This window comes from Mus caroli, chromosome 12 (genome assembly GCF_900094665.2).
Source record: "Mus caroli chromosome 12, CAROLI_EIJ_v1.1, whole genome shotgun sequence".
Taxonomy (NCBI): domain Eukaryota; kingdom Metazoa; phylum Chordata; class Mammalia; order Rodentia; family Muridae; genus Mus; species Mus caroli.
This window is the reverse complement of record NC_034581.1, coordinates 51544577-51554752: the sequence shown is the minus strand read 5'-3', so window position 1 is coordinate 51554752 and position 10176 is coordinate 51544577.

Below are 10176 nucleotides of genomic sequence, written 5' to 3'. Positions count from 1 at the left end.
TGAGGTGGGAGTGCTGCGTTCTGATGATGGTGAGTGGTCTTGGTTTCTGTTAGTAAGATTCTTACATTTACCTTTCGCCATCTGGTAATCTCTGGAGTCTGTTGTTATAGTTGTCTCTGGTTAGAGCTTGTTCCTCTCATGACTCTGTTAGCCTCTATCAGCAGACCTGGGAGACTAGCTCTCTCCTGAGTTTCAGTGGTCTGAGCACTCTCTGTAGGCAAGCTCTCCTCTTGCAGGGAAGGTGCCCAGATATCTGGAGTTCGGACCTGCCTCCTGGCAGAAGTTGTGTTCCACTCACCAGAGGTCCTAAGATCTCATGGAGAGTCTTCTAGGGACCTTGGGGGTGTCCACCGACTCTGAGCTCAAGGTGTCCCGGTGCTGGCACTGAGTGGAAGGGCCTTTTAGCATCTTCAAACAACAAAAACATCCCTCTGGAGCTGTTTTCTAAAACCCCGTTATTTCTAAAAGCACATCACCACCTCAAGCTGGTATTCACATCCATCCAGTCAGCTGGCAGCTCCACATAGACAAGCTACAGAAAACGTACACTCAGTGAGTACCTTCCTCTATCCAGAACAGAAGCTCTGAAAGGGGTTGGACTGGCATCTCCTATCCAGTGTTTAATAGATGAATTCCTCAGTGTAAGCAAGAAATTCCTTCTCTATGCCTAGCATAGAAAAGATATAGCCTTAAGCTCAGAGAATACAGCCATGCCATTATTTTCAAACGTGGAACTAGTGGTCAAGCATTTATACCTGGCCAAGAGACTCTCCATGATACTTGTGCTTCTAAGATCCCCCGTCTCAAGACCATGGGTTGATATGTACTCCAACATCTGCTTCACACAGCAGGTGAGGGAGTCAGGGCTCAGAGGTGGGATCACTCTACACAAGTATGATGAGCTGAGTTCAGAACCCCAGTATAGGCGCAGCTGAACATGCCTGCATCCCAGTGCTGAAGAAGCAGAGACAAGAAGATCCCTAGCATTTGCTGGTCAACCTAGTCTAGATGAATCAGTTAGCTCCAGTCTCAATGAAAAACCCTGTCTTAAAACACAAGGTAGAAAACTACTGAGAAAGACAGTTGATATTGGTCTCTGGCCTAAACATACACACACACACACACACACACACACACACACACACACTGATACATACATACATACATACATACATACATACATACATACATACAGATAGACAAAAATACTGAAATACTGCAAGCCAATTTTTAAAGAATTTAGAGGAAGAGACAGAGGAAACTAGGAGGATAGGAGGGAAGGGAAATGCAACCAGGATGTAAATTTCAAAATTACTAATCTGAAAAAAGATGTATGTATATGTTTGAGATATATGTGTTTATGTATAAACTATATAATGTATATATGTACATGTGTGTATATGCTATACTCACATATAAATACACACACACATATAGTGTAACTTTAGATAAATATAAAATAATACGATTCTTTAAGAGTTTTCAAAAGAAAAGGAATTGAGCTGGGTCTTCTTTCTTGGGGACCAGTTAAGCCGTGAACGGTTAGCAGAAGCAGGAGAGCCATCAGCAATGCTCTATGCTAGGGTTTGTCTAAGTGCCCTGTCTACACCATCCCATTGAAGCTTCACACTCCCTTTGAGGTGGCAATTACTATTATCTTCATATGATGAAGAAACAGAAATGTACAGAAGCTGAACAAAGCCCTTTGTCCAAGATCTCCCAGCTAATGAGCAGTAGATCTATGCCTTAAACACAACATTTCCCAACAAATTCAGATTGCTCTCCACAGCCCTCTTGCACTGAAGTTTAATGAAATAAACTGATCACATGCTAGCTCTGACATCAGAAAAGCTTTGGCATAGAGGAGTCATGCAGTTAAAAATTCTGCAGTTATTATACTGCCCTATGCTCTGTGAACCCTCCCTGGGTCCTGGCCACTGGATTGCTTTTTCTGGGGTGAGTGTTTGCAAAATAAGAGACAAAAGTGACAAGGGTTTTAATCAAATGCGATCTGTTGATTATACTGTGCCTATATTGCTATGTGAATCTGAAGAGGGCCCCACTAATTCACAGCCACCTTACACACCAGCTTTTCTGTAAAATGGAGAAACCATGTCGGAATCATGTCAGGCACGGCAGCATAATAAAAAACCCTACCACCAGGGGATTTCCTGTGTGTGTATAATGTTCCACTAATTAAGTCTTGGAAGCATTTAAAATGGTCTTCAATATGTATACCCACAGTGCAGCATTAAGAAAAACTCCACTTCAAGTCATGCAGCAACAACAGTGAGCAAATGGATTTGAATTGTTAGAGACGATAATGATGCAAAATACAGTCTTCTCCCCAAGAAAAAGATTACTTGTTCAGACATGCAGGTTATAGAAAGAAACCAACTTTGGTTTAAAACAAAAAAGGTAAATTTCCCTCCTTGTAGTTCATCAGATAATTATGTACAGATAACCAATTAGTTATGGGTGTGTGTGTGGTATAGTGTATTTGTGAGGACATGTGTGTGTTGGTATGCATCTGCATGTTAGAGGCTGTGTGTGTGTGTGTGTGTGTGTGTGTGTGTGTATAAACTCCATAAGCAAAGGTGTCAAAGTTCTTGGCAATAAACCAAAGAAAGAGAGACTAGAAACTATTTATATTCTAGTAGTAAAAGGATAAACATTAATTTAATAAAAAAAACCACATTGTAGTTTTTGTCTTTGCATACCTTCAAGCAAATTTCACTAACAAATGGTCCATAAGGAATCAAAACAAGTCACCAACTTATAACCATTCAATTCCAACCAAAGATTTAAGCACTTTTAAAACATTGGCCTTAATGCATAGTAGTAAATGCATATCTACTTAATGTATATGTAGCAAATCCAATACAGCCCCAATTTTATACTCATTCATCAAATGAAAACCTAATTCTATAATCAAAATGATCCTATAACACAGCTTGGAAAACTAGGACATGATTTAAGAAAAATGAAAGAATCGCAGAGCCTGACATTCTGTTTAATCTCCACAAATAGTAATTTGCTGATTAGTTAAACAAGACTATGGACTTCCACATATAAGAGGCTTGTAAAGCAAATAAATAAAATGTTGAAAAACTGCTTTTAATTGTGGGGTGAAACTGTCCTACTTAACACTGTCCCACTACCAGGGTATCCAAACCTCAAGGCATCATCCCTAAAATGTAGTCTTCCAGAGGATGTTAGGATGGCTGGGCAGGTGTATCAGTCCAGGTTCTCTAGAATCACAGAACTTATGGAATGTCTCTCCATATTGAGGGAACTTATTGTGATGACTTACATCTGTAGTCCCACAAACACAACAATGGACAACTGTGAATGGGGAGTCCAAGAATCTAGTAGTTGCTCAGTCCCACACGGCTAGTTGTTTCAGCTGGTTTTCTGTAGGAGTAGATTCCAATAATGTGCTGACAAGTAAGTGCAAACAGGCAAAGAAAAGCAAGTCTTCCTTCTTCCAAAGTCCTTATGTAGGCTTCCAGCATAAAGTGAGGCCCAGATTAAAGGTGTATACCACCAAGCCTGGATTTAAAACTTGCTTTGTCCCAGGTTGATCTGGAACTCAGAGATCTCCTCATCTCAGTCTCCTGGAATTAAAGGCATGTACTACCTTGGCTGAAACTAAGCTTTTCATGGCCACTATGCCTCAAGATCTCCATGCCAAGATCCAGGTCAGAAACTTGGGTCTTCCAGCCTGGATCACAGGTGAGCCCTCCAATTCCGGCTTATAGTTCATTCCAGATATAGACAAGTTGACAACCAGGAACAGCCATTACAGCAACAGATAAAGGCGCTTGGCCACAGGAGGCTCAGCAGCACAACATCCGATGAAACAAGTCTGGTCCCTGGGATCCGCATGGTGGAGAGTGATTCCACAAGTTGTCCTCTCACCACTACACATATACTTCAACTGGCAGCTTTCTCACCACTTCCTTGATTCTACAGTATTCAATATTGAGCCAGCTCCCTAGTATCCTAGTGACAAAGTGGTGATCACAAAGATGATGAACTAAGACCAGGACTAGCATCTCATGGGACATTAATAGCAATGGCAGAATTTCCAGAGGTTCCTCTGAGTCTTGGAGAGGGGTATGGTAATCTTGCTCCCTTATCTTGCCCAGCTATGAAAACATTCTGCTCCCTAGCATCTCACCCTTTAGCCCCTGACTTCCCTTTTTCCCATTCCATTTTGTGAGTTTCTTGAAGCCTGTGTTGTATTTTAGTGACTACACCGTTGTTCCTTCATTGAGTGAACTAAGTGCCTTCTGCCTCCCTGCTTACTTTCAGCCCACCAACCTCCCACCACCTTAGATTCATATTATATAATCAGACATGAATGGGTGTCTATTTCAAAGGCCATGCTACTATGAAATGGAGTTGATACCACCCAAAACATGCATCTTAAATGGACTAAGTAAACCACAATGTTTGCTAACATTCATACATTTGGCAAAATATCATTACAATATTTCATAAATGTCTTTTGAATGTGGTCACTTTCTTCTCATTGGGATGCAGAGGTGAATCTTCTGCTTAGGCTACTTAGTGTCTCAGGGCATCTTGTACACAGCCTTCCTCTGGTTGTTTTCTCTACCTCGGCTGCATATCTCACCATTCCTCCATCTCAGCTAGTCTAGAACGTTCATTTCTACAGGTGTACAGAGTTTCTCTCTGCCTTCTCCGAGCACTGGTGTGCGCTGGCCTCCATCTGGTCTTCCTTCACCTCCTTCCCTTCTGTTCTTAAGGTCTACTTACTTTGCAGATCCCAGCTGAAGGATCACCTCTTCCCGAAATCCTTTCAGCTCACCACTCTCTCCCAACATCATGTTGGTAGTTCCCCAACACCATACCTCTACTGTCATAGTCCTACCAGACTAAGTGACCGTCACATATGCGTGTCCATACACCTAGATACTAGATGCTCTGAATGAACCTGTGTGTTTATGTTAGGTGTGGCAGAGGTGACAGACTAGTCCTTTTCCCCTAAGAGTTTGTATTTTCTTTTCAAGGTCACCCACATGAAACAGAAAAATCATTTGTTATGATATCAGTTTCCATGAAAATAAAACCTCAAGTATTATCTCCATTTGAAGAACTTTTGTACCAACTTTCTATAGCAAAGGTAGGAAGACTCTAGAAAGATTTTTTTTTCTCCACTGTCATAGGCATCATCCAATAACTATGGTACTGAAGTTGCTTTGCAAAGCTAAATTTTAGTATATTTCTATTGATTATGTGAGAATTACTGATATTTCACTATATACATGCCATATGATTAAGGGAAACTGTATAAGAAGCCTTTAATTTCACAGTTATAATGTAAAGTTGGTGTCTTTTTTAAACACTGGAATATTTTATAGTCAGTAAACAGTTAATGATAACAGTGACAATTGTGATAATAACAGTGATAGACATAAATAACATAAAAGAATAACACGCAGCTGAGAGCTCCCCAGCGACCCTCAAACCACTTTTAACATGTTTTATGTGAGGCTCATTTTTATAGCTAGACGACATCATGAAAGAAATTCCCAGTTTAAAAAGAAAACCAATTCTGAAAGATGCTGTTGACATCTGTGACCCCATGGAAATTATTTCAATCTGTGGGCAATTTGTTTTCAGTCTCTGTATCCTCCACTGAAAATTCAGCTGGCTCGCTGTCATGCACCACCTATGCCTGAAGTCACCCTCACTTCTTGGCTCATGAAAATAAAAATAATCTAAACAAGATGATCACGCCAGCATCTTCTTCAGACTCCATAATCATTACTAAGCTGTCCTGACCCAAAGACGAAAGAAAATTTTATTTTCTGTTGATCACAGGCATTTTTCATACATGAACACCCAGACCTGCCTGCTTCTCCCGACAACTGTGACTGATTGGGATTCATGGGAAGCCCTCGGCCTTGGATGAACACAAGAGTCAAATTAGGTGGCTGGGAACAAAACAGAGAGCAGTAGAAATGGGATCAGCTCACCGTCAGCATTTGGACAGAGCTCCTTCCTACAAACGTGCAGGCTGCCTCATTAAGTGATGTAAGAGGTCAGAGGTTAATCAATTTCAATTTGGCATGCCCACTGAGTGCTTTCTAGTCGTTTCTATACTTCCAAATGAAAAGAAACAAGAAACACTTCAAATTAGTGGAGCATTTCCTAATGACATCTTTAACTCTTCAGAGATACGATTTCTCATTTAACCTTGGATTTGTTTGGTCTTTTTCCTTAAAACCACTAACCTATATTTAGTATATGAATGACTAAGATAGTTGGTTTTCTCTTTTAATTTCATTGATGTTTAGCTGACATGGAATGAATTTCATTTTTCTTAAAGTGGTAAATGCTAATGCATGGATAATCATGAATAAAAACAAAATGCCTGTAGTTAAAATAATGAACCCAACCATCACTCCCAACAGTCTTTCCCTCCACCATTACAACACCTTCTTCTTATTCTGGATCCAGTTCTTCCCTAGGCAACCACTCATGTGCTTTCATTCACTATAGATTAGTTTACATTTTCTGGAGTTTTATATGAATGGGCTTATATACTCTATATTCTTTTTAATCTGACTCTTCCTTTGGCATAATTATTTTCCAAGTTATTCTTTTTTATTGGTTATTTTATTTACTTTTCAAATGTTATCTCCCTTCCCGGCCCCCCCAACCCCCGCAAACTCCTATCCCATCTCTCCTTACCCTGCTTCTATGAAGTGCTCCCCCACCCACCTACCCTACTCCCACCTCATTGCCCTGGCATTTCCCTACACTGGGGCATCAAGCCTTCACAGGACTAAGGGCCTCTTTGTTGCGGACAGCCCTGGGGCTAATTGTGTTTGATGCTAATTCTGTTCTCCTAGGAGGGGCTTCAAACAAGGAATGAGTCAGCACTCAGGTGATTTCCTGTAAACCTGCTTCCCACCTTAATTTATATATAAAGCCTAGAGCTGGTGATTGGGTGGAGAAAGAGGGGAAGATGGAGCTGAAGGTTTTGGGAGAGAAAGAGAGAGAAAGGGAGAGAAGACAACAGAGGAGGAGGAAGAAGGAAAGTGGAGCAGAAATACCTGGCCTGGAAAAACCACAAGTTATAAGGGGTCTCTTATAAGAGGAAGATGGTATTGCAGTAGATCTGCCCAATCTAAGCGCACAACATGTATTCATATTAATTGACTTGTGTTTTCATTGCTCAGGCTTATTTGGATTGGAGATTTACCATAACACCTCCCCTCCCGTTGCCACGTAAGGCCATCCTCTGCTACATATGCAGCTGGAGCCATGGATCCCTCCTTGTGTACTTTTTGGTTGGTGTTTTAGTCCTTGGGAGCTCTGGGGGTTCTGGTTGGTGGTATTGTTGTTCTTCCTATTATTTGTGTTGCTCAGTTGTCCATAGTTGATATTTGCTAGTTGCTTATTACTACCCCTTGTTCATTCATACAACAATTGGATTGCTCAGTCAGCTGCTGATGGACATTTGAATTATAGACGCTTCATGTTATCTCCAGCAGAGCTGCTGAGAGGCTAAAGAGATGGTACAGTAGTTGAGAGCACTTATTACTTTTGCAAAGGACCTGACTTCAGTTCTCAACACTCACAAACTGGCTCACAACCATCCTTAACAACAGTTCCCAGGGGACTGACACCCTCTTCTGACTGGCCAAAAGCACCAGGCTCACACATGGTGTGCCTACATACATGCAAGCAGAACACGCATACACATACTATAAAATGAGTCTAAAAGTCTTTAAGTAAATAAATCTGTGATTAATATTTGTATACAAGTCTTTGTATGGAACATGTTTTCATGAGTAAATATCTAGTAGTAAGATGCTTGTCGCACAGGCTAAATATATTTGTTTTCTAGTGTTCATGCCATTTCACCCATCCACTAGCATACAGGACAATTCCAGTTGCTTCATCTCCTTACCATCAGTTAGTATGGTCAGATCCTTTTAATATACCTGATCACAGCATCTTTTGAAGAATAGAAGTTTATAATTTTGTTTAAGATCAACATTAAATTTTGGAGCAGTGTTATATCTAATTTTTGTCTGGTTTTGATCCTTCACTTTATAGATTTAGGCTTTGTGTTTAAATCTATGATCCACTTTGAGCTTATATCATAATTTCACGTAGAATGAGGTGTTAATGAAAGGTGTTTGGTTGGTTCTAAAGTTAATTGTTATGTTCAGAACACCCAAAGTTTACATAAGGTCAAGAAGAAAACAGAATCATAGCATACATTGTAGAAAGGAAAAGGTGGCACTTTCAGTTAACTGTACAGGGGGCAGCATCTATCTCTGTCCCATTCCTAATACAATTGAACAGAATACAAGGACTAAAAAGACAAATGAAAGATCAACACAATCTAGATGTGGTGGCACAAGACTATAATTCCAGAATTTAGAAGACAGGGGCAAGAGAATAGCTGAAAGTTGGAGACTACTCTAGTTTGCATAACAAGTTATAAGCCAGCAAGGACTATACAGTTAAAGCCTATGTCAAAAGAATATATATGTATATGAGCAGAGGAAAAAGATAAAGAGTTTAGAGATCTAGAGTTCAGATCCCAGCACTCACTCAGCAAGCTCACCCTTGCTTTACCAAGACTGTGGGGAACAGGAATCCGTGGGTGATCCTGGGTCTGAGCACAGCCAAAAGCATGAGTTCCAGGTTCAAGGAGACAACCTGCCTCGGTGGAATAAGGCAGAGTGTGATAAAAGAGAATGCTCAGTGCCCCACTCTGGCTTCTACATTCGTACCAACACACATGCTCGTGTACATACAGCATACACATAAACCACAAATGCACACAAAGAATTTGTGTGGTGATGCACACCAGTCTATAATCCCAGCACTTGGAAGGTGGAAGAAAGAGGAACAGGAGTTCAAGGCCACTGTCCAGCACATAAAGAGTTTGAGACCAGCCTTGACCCTAATGGAAAGAGTGAGAACAAGAACTTGCAATAGCAATGGTTCCTGTTTCTGTGATAAATGATCTGAAAAGGGCAACCTAAGGAATGCAGGGTTTGTTTTGCTTCTGCTCAGTGTTGTAGTCCCACCCACCACACTGGGAATCACAGTGCAGGCTAGATATATTGCATCCACAGCCAAGAAGCAAAGAATGGCAAGTGTTTGTTCTCAGCTACCACACTTTCTCTTGTCTTACAAAACAAGGTCCCAGCCCAGAAAATGATGCCACCCAGTGGGCCAGTCTTTCCATGTTGATTAATGTCATCAAAATAATCTTCTACAACCAGAGGCCCCTCTCCAAGTGATTCTAGATCTAATCAAGTTGATAATTGATATCAATTTCAGAGAGAGAGAGAGAGAGAGAGAGAGAGAGAGAGAGAGAGAGAGAGAGAGAATCAGCAGAGCATAAGGGAAGAAACGAAAGCTACATAAGAGAAAAGAAATGTGCAGAACACATGGATGTGTGTACGGCCAGGGTTTCAGAACAGAAGTGCTGACAAGGATGGGGCAGTCCTGTATGAGAATCTTCAAAAGCTGGCAGAAGGCCTCACACTAACATGTTTAAGAAGCTCCTTGAACTCAAGCAAATTAAATACCAAGAAAACCATACTTAAATGCATTGTGCAAGACTGCTTAAAACTAACAAAGACGACTCAAAAAGCACAGAGAAAAGATGCATTCGGCTTTAAAGAAACAACAATAAGGCAGTTATTGGCTTATCAATAGGAAACAATGAAACCAAACAAAATGGGTTGATTTCTGTAAAGCATAGAAACAAAATCACTGCCAACTTGACATACACTTAGCAAAAATATCTTTCAAATGGGAAAGAAAACAAAGGCATGCTTAGGAAAACAGAATCCTGGAGACTTTACTACCAAAGACCCAGTCTAAAATAAGTGTTCAGCTGGGTACAAAAATGTGTTCTCCAGTCCTGCCACTGGGGAACTCAGACCCAGGAGCTCGGGGCCAACCTGGAGAACACAGCAAGACATCATCTCTTCATACAAATTTTTAAACTTTTTAAAAGTTTTTGGCCAAAATGAAATGATTCCAGATGCATGTACAGAAGTACACGACAGAGTGAAAAACATGTAGTTAATTATGTGAAGTAAATGTATAGTCATGATATGCTCAAATGATTAGTGACTTCATAATATAATAAAATAAATTATAATA